This window comes from Hyaena hyaena, unplaced genomic scaffold, assembly GCF_003009895.1.
Source record: "Hyaena hyaena isolate Hyena2069 unplaced genomic scaffold, ASM300989v1 scaffold_377, whole genome shotgun sequence".
In the NCBI taxonomy this organism is placed as follows: Eukaryota; Metazoa; Chordata; class Mammalia; order Carnivora; family Hyaenidae; genus Hyaena; species Hyaena hyaena.
In genome coordinates this window covers 473608-485818 of record NW_024081010.1, presented here as the reverse complement: position 1 = coordinate 485818, position 12211 = coordinate 473608, and the positions used below count along the sequence as shown (strand labels likewise).

Here is a 12211-nt window from a genome sequence, read left to right as displayed (position 1 = left end):
GGCCGCCCAACAGAGCCCCGGACACCGAGCAAAAGGCTCCAGGTGTCAGGGAAGGAGCCCCGAAGAGGTCAGGGGTGGGAAGGGCCAAGAAACGAGGGGTTAAATTGGCGCCGCTGGTAGGCAGACGGGGAACTGAATCTGCGGGAGATGATGCTTCTGTGGGACAAAGCATCTGGGTTACAAGTGGCAATGCAGAACAAAGCGGGTCCAAAGCCTGGGTGTGGCCTGACCGGGCACTGAAGTCCCAGCCTCACTCAAGGACAAGCAGCAGTAACAGCAGCCTTCCCTCCTGTCTCACAGGGTCACACCGTGACCCGCGTGAGGAAAAGTGGCAGGAAAGAGCTCTGAGAACAAACGAGAGCTCTGCAAACGAAGCCACGTTCCCAAGGGTGGGAACTGGGCTTGCTTCCTGAGAACGGACAGCCTCGGCCCCAGCTGGTCCTTGTCAGCTGCCAGGAAGGGGGCCTTCGGAGCGGAGGTGACAGGTGGTGGGTGACAGGTGACAGCACTCGTGCCTCACCTGACCACGCCCCAGCTGACCCCCTCCATGGGCTTGGAGGCAAACACCACTGCCCCCTGACCCACCTCCTGCAGCTCCTGGTCTTTCTAAGTCCTTCTATCCAGAGAATAAAGGAACTGGGCCTCACAACCTTCTGGCTTGGAGGGACACACGATTCAGGCAGAGACACGTTCATCATTACAGTCAAGTCCAAGGGCAGATGTACGAACACGGAGCAGCGATGAGGCGGAGGAAGCCAGCCCCAAGCCTGGAGACCGCCTGGAGTCTGCTCTGTCACAGCCCTGGGCTCCGAGAGAGGCCTCTGCTAGTGGAAAGTTCTGGCCGGGTCTGGGAAGGCAGACGTCAGTCCCATGCTTAGAAGGCAGCCAGGTCCCCCGGTGTCTGGTGTCCGGTGTCAGGGTGAAGCATTAACTTCAACCCCTGCTCGAACCTGCCCCAGGGATGGACGAGAGGCACCCAGTTCTCGGAGCCATGGGCTGGCCGGCTCTGCCTTCCCCTTGCTTCCACCCTGCACGTCCCCTTGGCCACTCCTCACAGACTCTGCCTCCCCCACCTGCTTGCTCTAAGACCCTGCACCTCTCGTGCAGCCTCAGCCTCCTGGCCTGTGGCATGGAGAGAAGACGACCCATGACATCACAAGGACATATGTCCGTGAGGAGCTCAGCATAGACCCTCTCCTTCCCAGGGTTGCCCAGCTGGGAGATGGGAGAACAGACATGTCTCTCTGTCTCTCCCCCACCCCCACTCTGATCTCCATCCCTGCCTCTCGATAAGGCTGCTGGCAGCAACTTGCGGCCCCCAAGGGAGCCACTTAGCCCCAATGGTAGTGCTTAGGGCTAAAGAGATTTCTGACTGTGGTGTTTCCATTACTGACAATAAAAGCCCCCAGAACTCTAATTACACTGCTTCCCCATGTGCTGAGGGCGCACAATCAGGTCAGAGGGAGGAGGCTGTAGAGATGCTGCATTTCATCGCTGGGTAAGCCAGGCCCAACTCCCTTCTGACAAAATACACTTTTGAAGCCTGAAATGTACGGAAGAACATGAATAGGGACGGAGCACCAATCGCTGCGTGACAGCTTTGTAATGCAAATAGGCACTAGAAAGATCCAAAGCCTCCCTCTCGCGTTAATAGTTTTCAAAGGGTAAACTGGGACCAAGCAATGAGCCCTGGAATAGGAGTCAGGATGTGTGCGTTCTAATTAATCCCAGCTCTAGGAAGCCCACTTCAGGCGACTCCCTGATGCAGAAAGTGAGGCTTAGCCGACCCGACTCAGGCCTGTGAGGGGAGACGCGAGCTGGTGACCCTGCCCTACTTCACGGGGACAGGACAGGACTGCGACCCGCATAGCATTCTCTCCCCTCTGCCCTCAGCGTCCGAGCCCGCCCACCCTGTCCTCCCTGCTTGGCTGACAGCCTTGCCTCCGGGTCACGGAGCTGTGATCTCTCACACCGCCACCTGCGGCTGCATGGCCCTCTCTCTGTGCCCCGCTCAGGGTCCCTCTTCTCTTTCTCAGCGGGGTCCCTGTGGGCTCCCTCTGCTGAGTTAGCCCTCCAGCAAACATGTGTGTGCTGCGAAACCAAGACCCAGGCCCTCCCCTCGCACAAACCCTTCTCTCGGCCCCATCTCCCATGCCGGCTGCCACTCTAACGTCTTTTTTTGGGAGACATTTCTATTTATCTCTTTTGAGAGAGGGTAAGAGAGAGAAAGAGAGGCAGAGAGAGATGGAGAGAGAGAATCCCACGCTGACAGCACAGAGCCTGACACGGGGCTCGATCCCACGAACCGTGAGATCATGACCTGAGCCTAATGAACTCAGCGTCTGATGCCTAAATGCACTGAGCCACTCGGGCGCCCCAAACATCCCACAGTCTAGGATGGTCCTCCAACCCCCTCCCCATACACCTGCTGTTCTGCCTTCCATCTGCCGACCTACTACTCCGTCAGCGCAGGAGAGAGCAGCATCAATATGACCTGTGTGTCGCTAAACCCTGAGGACATCTGTTAGTGGACAGAGCTCCAAGGTTCCCTGAGAGCACGCGCCCCCCCCGCCGCCCGCCTCGTAGGGCTGCAGCTCTGAGACTGGCCCGGGTTTCCAGGGCAGTATCACCCCGATGCCACACATGCCCACACTGACGTCTCCAACCAAGGCCGCTATCCCCACTCACACACCCAACTGACTATGTGACACTTCCACTGGGTATCTCACAGACACTTCAAACTTCAGGGGCCCCCAAACCTAGGTGCTCAGGCTGGGACTGCCCGAGGGAGTGAGACTCCCTCTCTGGCCCCGTGTCACCCTCCACTCCTTTCCATCTCCTGCCTCCCGGACCCCAGCCACACGTCCCCCCGCCCCCGCCCCCCACCAGCTTAATCCTCTAAGTCCAAACTCCTTACCCACCTCCCCTCTCCCGGCCCCCAACCTCACCTCAGAACTCCAACCTCCACCTTCGCTGCAGAGTGTGGCCCAAATTCTTTCCCTCCCACAGAAAGGTCCAAGCACCTCCTTCCCAAGGGCATGGAACCAAGCACTCTCTCAGCTAATGTCCTTCCCAGCCCCAAACCCTCACTAGCCCACCTTGACCTCTGGGAACCCATCGAGTCCTTCAGCTCGCAGCCTAAATGTCACTTCCTCAGAAAGGAATATTTAACAACATCTGTTTATTTCATTAACGTCTACGTCCCTCGCTATTAGTCTGCAAAGTCCTTGAAAACACAGACACTGTACATTGTTTACGAGTGCGTGGTGCTGGCATGGAAGGCGCAGAGTGGATGCCTGGCCACAGGCAAGCGTCCTCTGAAGAACGTATTGTGACATAAAATCTAGTCGTGACTTTTGGGCGTCTGGGTGGCTCAGTCGACTGAGCATCCGACTTCAGGTGATGATCTCACGGTTTGTGGGTTGGAGCCCCGTATGGAGCTCATTGCTGTTCGCACAGAGCCCACTTCAAATCCTCTGTCCCCTCTCTGCCCCTTCCCTACTCATGCCTGTCTCTCAAAAATAAACATTTAGAAGAATAAATAACACAAAACATAGTCATGATTTTTAAAGAGGAGACAAGTGATTCGAGAACTCTCCCATCACCAACCGACGACTCAAACCCATACAAGAACAGACGATTCATTAGTATTTACTTCAGTCCCTAACAAGGTGTAACTCACCTGCATGAGGAAGACCGACAGTGAGGGATTCCGCTTCCCCTTTTTCACCTAAACCCACAATTAATGGCATTTTGAACAAAGTCTTTTAATTGCGGAATTAAAAAATTCATGCTCCGTTATCATATTGAATATTTTAAATTTACTGTGGCATCTATCATTCGGAAGAAGCACAGAGACAAAATTCACACCCCCGCTGCCGGCCAGGACGACCCCCCGGGGCGCGGGCGGTGGGGAGAGTGTGCGCGCCCTCGCGTTCCCACTGCCTTGCTCTCACCAGTACTCTGCATTTCTCAGGGATCTCCCGATGCCACGCAAGTAGCCACGTTTCAGTAAACGTGGTTGCGCTGACAGATTCACAGAAGGACTTCCGAAGTCCTTCCTTTCCACCTGGTCTAAGACTAACCTCTCTCTCTCACAGAGTTCGGTACCTGCCTCCTCTCCATATATTTTTCTGCACTTTGAGGTGGGGTCTTTTTCTTCACTGCTTCTCTTCCAACCTTTCTTCATCCATGTCTTTGAACTTCCATGTGTGTGGGGTAACCTATTCTCTTCGACTGCCCCTCCTGCTTCTGCAGTCTCTGTTTGCTGTAGATTCATCATCTTAGGACTGGAGCAGGCTTCCAGTTGCTGGAAGGAGAGAGCGAATAAAGCCTGTTTCTCTCCACATACATGGAGGTATATTCCCTCCGGGTCACAGCCGCCAGCAGCATTTTACAAATCCGCAGCTTTCACCGCAGTCTTCAGGACCCTCTGGGACCCCGTAGCAGACAAATGGCACCCTAATCCAATGCGATCAGGGTTATACTGTCGAATTTTTCCTTAGGGTTCTAGCACTGAAGGAGTCCTCAGTGATCATTTATTTCATAAAGATACTGAGAAGAAAAGGCAAGTAATGTAGTCATATCCTCACAATCACTGGGTCTAAACATACCACACCCAGAACCTAGGTTCCAGAAGTCCATCCAAGATCCCTCCCCTTGAATCTGATAATCACTGCTTTAAGCATGGTGGGGACTTTCTCAGCTAAAATGCCTATTAAAGACATATATAATTGGGATGCCTGGGTGGCTCAGTCGGTTAAGCATCCAACTTGGGCTCAGGTCATGATCTCCTGTTCGAGCCCTGCATAGGGCTCTGTGGTGACAGCTCAGATCGTGAAGCCTGCTTTGGATTCTGTGTCTCCCTCTCTCTCTGCCCCTCCCTCACTCTGTCTCTCCCTCTCTCAAAAATAAACAATAAAAAAAATTTTTTAAAGACATATATAATCTCATCCAAATATAAAACAAAAGTCCTACAAAGTAAAAGTAAAAAGCGATATAAATATCTGCAAAAAGCTGTAGGAACCAGGTTTTACTGCATATTTCCAGGAGCAAACAATATACACATAGTCTACTTTGGTACCAGTGTCAACGGGGCATAGGAAAGAGTTTCTTTTTAAAAAAAAAATTTTTTTTTAATGTTTTATTTATTTTTTAGAGAGAGATAGAGAGAGAGAGAAAGCATGAGCAGAGGAGGGTCAGAGAGAGAGGGAGATAAAGTATCTGAAACAGGCTCCAGGCTCTGGGCTGGCTGTCAGCACAGAGACCGACACGGGGGTCAAACCCACTAACCGTGAGATCATGACCTGAGCTGAAGTCAGACACTTAACCGACTGAGCCGCCCAAACACCCCTGGAAAGAGAGATTCTTGATGAAAAAATTCAAAATAAAATAAAACCTCAGTAATTCAGACTGATTTCAGAGACGATCAGCCCAAATCAGCAAAAACAGATAAAGAACAGATCAAGAGAATAAAGAGAAAGGAAGTTCATCACTGTCACATCCACCCTGTACCCCCACAGCACAGTGGCCCAAAGTTCTAGGCAAAGACTTATCGGAACTGAAAGTGTTGAAAAGTTATATTTATCACAAGGAATAACAGGGTGCCTGGGTGGTTAGTCGTTAAGCATCTGACTTCAGCTCAGGTCATGACCTCACGGTTCATGAGTTCAAGCCCTGCATAGGGCTCTGTGCTGACAGCTCAGAGCCCAGAGCCTGTTTCAGATTCTGTGTCTCCCTCCCTCTCGGTCCCTCCCCCATTCGCACTCTGTCTCCCTCAAAAATAAAAACATAAAAAAAACTTAAAAACAAAAAAAAGGAAGATCTACTTGCCCTCAGACAACTAATGTGCTCACATATGTAAAATCTAAAACTGATTGAAGGTGACCCTGAAATTTTATCGATACTATTAAATTTCCCAATAACCTTTTATTTTGAGAGATAGTACAAAGATGAAACTTCTGCTCGCTTACTGTTCGTAATTTTGGAAATCACTCCCCTTGGATTATTTAAGATTTTAATACAAATTTCCATAAGGTAAACTGGCTCTTTGTAAAACAGAGACAAATGTGTGTATTTTATGAGAAGGATAGATGCCCAGAGAGGAGTATTTTAGTTTTTCCTGCATATGCTTCTCCGAATAGGGACTCAACTTGTTATTCTCTATACATGTTTTGTAGAAATTCCTAGTGAAATAGTAATCTCTAGCTCCTCGAAAACAACCCTGAATCCACAGATTAAAACACACAGATAAGTGGGCAGGCGCCTGGCTGGTTCAGTTGGTGGACTGAGCAACTTAACCTAGGGATCATGAGCTGGAGCCCCACACTGGGCGTAGAGAGCACTTAAAACAAATAATAAATAATAAAAAACATAAATAAAAATCAAATAAATTAACCCTCCAAAACCATGATTTATTCTTAGGACTATTCATAAACAGCTACACCTTAACGTGAAATTCGCTTCCATCCAGCGGATTAATTTCCAGGAGAGTCTCAGACATAAGCCATTATATTTCCCCAATTTTATTTAAAGCGTCACACAGTGAAACCTGAGTTTGCCCCTTGATTCACAAAAAACAATCCACTTTCTTTCTTTCTGGGGTAAACTTGCTCAAAGGTTTCTTGTTGACTCTACTAGTTAATTGGTACAAAAGGTCGTCCTGAGGCCCACGGTCAAGGCCACGGCTGCGAAAAGGCCGAGCAGGGGAGGGGCGGCAGAAAGCTGCAAAGTGAAATTAGGATTCTATAGGGAAAGAATCAGCAACTCATCAGATCCACGGACCTGCCTAGCAAAACCAGAGGGCGTGTGAGTTCAGCCGGCGGAAGGAACAAATTTGATCTTAATTACGAAGAAGCTCTCACAAGTTTTGAGGAAGTCACTGCTTAAGAAGGATCAGCCGCCTAACTTCTTGATAAATTAGTTTCTCAGGACTAACCTTTTGGATGCCAAAGAAATATATCACATGTGTGGCAGTCAGGAAAATGTCAGTGTTCAAGCGGGTAAGGTAAATGGCTAAGTAATCACTAAAGTGACATCTCTGCATGCTTAACGATATGCTAAACCTGAAAAATAAAGATTACATTTAAATATAAAATTTAAGGCAGCTCCACCACACGCTGGCAAAACCGCTGAAAGTCGTCGTGCTGACCAGTGCCTTTAATTAATTCCTCCCCATCATTGTATCTTGTTCTGAGTTTTCCTGCGGAAAGATGAACGGACCCTGCCAAGGGGCCCCACGTCTCCATTTCTGCCTGATGCACCTCAGGCGTGGCCACCGCCCCCTCTTGGGACATCGGAAGCATGGTCGCCTCCATGAGGAACAAGTGGGATGCAGCAGGCAGAGCGACCCTGGCTTCCTGACTGATGGGGACAGAAGCGGAGGCCAGGCAGAGGCGTTCCGCCCATGCATCCCATACCAACAGGAAACAGAACAGGAAAATGCAGGCAAGTTGGATGAGCATTGGAATGACTATTAAAAATGCGAAGTCTGGTTTTTTTGGATGTTTAGTTATTTATTTTGAGTCAGCAAGTGGGAAAGAAGCAGAGAGAGAGGCAGACAGAGAATCCCAAGCAGGCTCTGAACTGTCACACAGCCCGATGAGGGGCTCGATCTCACAAACCGTGAGAGCATGATCTGAGCTGACATCAAGAGTCAACACTCAACCGGCTGAGTCAACCAGGCACCCCAAAAATGGGAAGTTTTTAACCATGGCTCTCAAGGGTGAAAAGATGTTGATTCCACTCCAACTCTCTGGTCTGTAAACTGTCGTGTAATTTTATTCTGAAACCCCAAGGAAAGTGTGCTATCTGAATTACCATGAGTATTTTACCTCCATTTTATAAAATTGGTATTTTGATTAAATGTGCTTCATTCTAATGAATTTCATAAAGAGAAAGGAACTAAAACTGTCAGCTGAATACTTCATCCTGGGTTTAGCAACCACCCCCTCCTAAAAATAAAAATCTTCCAAAGCTTTTTCATATGGTTCAATTAGATAAATCTGCTGCTTCCCAGTTTTTTAATTGTCACTCATGTGAAAAGGTGTCACTTTTAACGCCGACTTCTTCCTGCCACTTAATGTTACTGACATCATACTATCTTTTGGATTTTTCAGGAAAAGAATGAGATAAAAAGCAGTTTCTGTGGCAGGGGGAATTTTCATTATCCATGTTAATACTACATTATAATCAAATAGTTTCATGAAGTTTTGATCCTAAGGTTGGAAGTGCAAAAACACTCCTTAAAAACGCCTCTCCAGAGACACAGCCCGGAAAACCTCCATCTTCTTATTATGTTACAAGTGTTCTGCGCTTCCCTCCTTTCCACAGAGCGTCAATCAAGACTAACAACTTCTAAACTTCCAGATTAATAAGGAGAATTAAGCTGTATGCGTTACTGGTAAACCCAGACTTAGAGGATTTCCAAGCTCCCCTTCGGAGAGATGGTAAAGCAAACCACGTACCTTCCGCCTCATGCTAAATGCAGCCGCGACCATCTGAGCGCCTGACCTCCTCGACTTGCTCACCTGAGCTCTGTGCGCTCAAGTGCATTGTGACAAGGAGGGAACAGGTGATCCATTGTGCTCCACCCGAAGCAACACTGCAGAAAAGCTGAATTGTTGGGCCCCATGGGAGACTGGGTGGCAAAGAGCTTTGGCCTCAGATGTGTAGCATGACAGAGGTGGCTTACGTTTCTGGGCCTTTACTTTCCGATCCATGCCAGAAATGGGTAGGCTCAGACTCTGTGGGCACAGGAGGCCGAGACACCACCCTTCTGCAAGGGGTCTGAGCATGGTCCACAGACAGCAGAAACATCGCACAGAGCTCTCGCATATACGTTTTCCAAATACAAAGGCCTTTTATTAAGTTCACAGTCATGCAAAGTGTTACTGGTATCAAGCAGCTTTTGTTACCCATGGATTTTGTTACTCAAAGGATGTGTATGAGGGACACCCGGGGGGCTCAGTCTGTTGGGCATCCGATTTTTAATCTCTGCTCATGCCATGATTTCACACTTCGTGAGTTCGAGGCCTGAGTCGGGCTCTGTGCCGACAGCTCAGAGCCTGCTTGGGATTCTGTCTCTCTGCTCCTCTCCTGCTCATGCATGCGCACACTCTCTCTCTCTAAATAAACAAACTTTAAAAACTAAAACCAAAACCACAACCAAAAAATGCTAATGATCTCACTTATGTGTGGAATCTTAAAAAAAAAAAAAAACAAAACTCACCGATGCAGAGAACAGATTGGTGGTTTTCAGAGGTAGGAGTGGACGAAACAGGTGGGGGGTGAGGGGGGAACAGGTGGTGGGCGGGGGGGTGTCAAAAAGTACAAACTTTCAGTTATAAAATAAGTAAGCCCCGGAGAATGTAATGTAGAGCATGGTGACTACAGTTAACAGTGTGTTTCTTATTTGAAGGCTGGTAGAAAGCAGATCTTAAAAGTTCTCATCACACACACAAATTTTTTGTAATGGTGTAAGGTGATGGATGTTAGCTGGACTTACTGTGGAAATCTTTTAGCTGTGCATACAATTAACAAATCATTATATCATGGGGCTGAAATCTAATACAACGTTACATGTCAAATACACCTCAGTAACAAAGAAAGACAGGGATAGTTTAAGTAGCATTATATACGGGTCCTGAAAGTTCTGTTGCCATTTAAAAGAGGATCCTCATGTATTCAAAAGAATTAGGAAATCATTGGTCTAGAGCTCTAGATGGTCTCTAAAGTTTCTTTACAGGGATTAGCACATAATCTCTCTTTCTCAGATAGCAGGCCAGCCACCATTAATAGCAGTGAGTAAAGAAAGGGTTCCGCCTACCAATTCCAGACCTTATCACTTAAGTTTTAAATGAATTTAAGTCTTACAACGGAAGTAAAAACAGAACTTGCATTTTGGTCAATTATCCCCAAATGTTTCTATGACATCCAAGGTTATCCAAACACTATTTCTCTGAGGCCTGAAACTCCTTGGAAAAGACAAGACTGAGCATACAGTTTATAGCCACTCATCATTATTTAGACTTAAAGCCCATCTTTCCATGTATTATGATGGCAGTAATACTAAATGCTTTTTAAAAACCATCTAATACCTTCTACTTTTATGTACATCCAATTATAGGCTTACTCTCATAAAGAAAATTGTCTACATTCTCCCATAGCCACGTGTAAAATGAATAATTGATAAACAAGGGCAAAGAGCTTTGAAAACCTAGAAGTATCATATGGATAGTAAAAACCAATGCAGACAGATGACCAGCGCTCTGAAACTCAGCAACTATTCAATCAAAAAAAAACAAAACAAAATCCGTGAAGTTGGACAAATCCCTATATAAATGTGTTTTTCATTCCTTCTAGAAAGGAGCTCTGAAAGGCACTGCCTCCGAGTTAGACAAAAGGCAGTGAGTATCTAAGAACAAACATAATCGGCTACTTGAGAGGTTTCGGAGCACTGGGAAGCGAGGGGCCGCAAACGCGTGCAAGGGTTTCCGCTTCTGGGTCACTGCCACACATCTGCACGGGACTCACAGGGCCTCAAGAGGGCGCAGGTCCTGAGGGACAGCAGCTCAGGACCCAAGCAGGACCTGCCTACGCCTACCCACCTTTACACAGGCCACCTCTGTGTGACAGAATGACACCTGAGAATTCCTCCTTTCCGCAGGAGGACCCAGGCTTCACGGTGTGGACTGTGTGAAACCACCACTGTGGTCGCCAAAATGTTTCAGCGTAGACCTTGAACACATAGACCTTTTCCACTTTTGCAGTTTAAAATAAATTTTGTTTTAATGTTTGTTCATTTTTGAGAGAAAGAGAGAGACAGAGCGTGAGCAGGGGAGAGGCAGAGAGAAAGGGAGACCCAGAATCCAAAGCAGCTCCAGGCTCTCAGCCGTCAGCACGGAGCCTGACACAGGGCTTGAACCCACAGACTGTGAGATCATGACCTGAGCTGAAGTAGGCCATTTAACCAACTGAGCCGCCCCAGCGCCCCTCACTTCTGTGGTGTTTCCATGGGACGTTGAATTGTACTGAAAAATGACCTTCACACGTGACCTACGAACAGGTAATCACTTCCCTTCTCTCTTACCATTGCGAGCTTACAGAATCAAAATCAGGGGAACACAAAGGATCTCCAATATGTTAGCACGTTTATCCTTTCGTGAGCTCCACTCAGCTACAGAGCTGAGCTGGGAAGACAGGTCTACTACCTTCTTCTGTCCGGGAGCCTCTTTCCGGAGGGAATGATCGATCATAAAATCTCCCTAAACACTCAACTACATTTCATTCCTCAAAAACCCGGAGTGCTTTCCAGCCTCCCACCCTGCCCTCATTCCAGTCCCTTCCCCATGGTCCCTTCCCCACCAGGCACATTCTTTTTCTTTGGAGAACAAACCAGTTGCCCTGAAGCAATTAAAAAAAAAAAGAAAACAACTCCTGGGGCTTATTTAACATGATTAAGGTCCAGGAATCTTGGTAAAAATACACAAACTAGGCTAAAGGTAGGCTTGGAATTCTTCCTGAGAAAACCTCACAGGACAGCCTTCTGTGGACAGGTCACCAAAGCAGAAAGGTCTTACGTATTCCTTGACTCTGGCTTCCTAAAGGCACAGTCTTTCCCATCTGAAGGGCCTGAATCTACTTTCCTCCCAACCAAGGTGCTGGGTTCCTTTCCAGACATGAACACGGGTCCTCATAGCATGAAATATCAGCAACCAGTGTACGCAGCCCAATTTGCCTCTTTTAGAGCATTGGGTGTCCAGAGAATTGAAGGAAAAGCAAGTGAGTGAAGCTGTGGTTTGCTCCCCCCACCCCCCATCTCTAAAGTGGTTCTCCGTGGGGCTCAGATGTGCAACAAATGACAGGAAGCCCCCTTCCCTAATTGAAGGATGAAAACCAGAGCTGGCCTGGCCACGCGGTCCCACATATTGGCTTGCGGTCGGACTCCCGTCCACCCCTGGAATATAAAGCCCCCAGAACAGGAAGAAGATAACAGCATCATCCATTTCCTGATGCTCAGCTCACAGTCATTTCCTTCTTCCCAAAGGGGAGCTTGAGATTTCCTCTGTAGGCAGAGGGGCTGAATGAAGCCTGCTTCTCATCAGAGCAAAGCCCTGGCCAGAAACCACGAGCAGGGCCGGTGTGCACCCGCCTCAGCTACCTCTCCGATGTTGGCGGGGGGGGGGGGGGGGGGGGGGGGGGGGGGGGGGGG

At 48.3% G+C, this 12211-nt stretch overlaps 1 protein-coding gene across 4 annotated transcripts in view; it reads right to left on the bottom strand.

The window, feature by feature from the left end:
- The window catches only part of DCTD (dCMP deaminase), a 48462-nt gene that overhangs the window by 33418 nt on the left and 2833 nt on the right, over positions 1-12211 (bottom strand). The gene's annotated exons all lie outside the window — the stretch shown is intronic.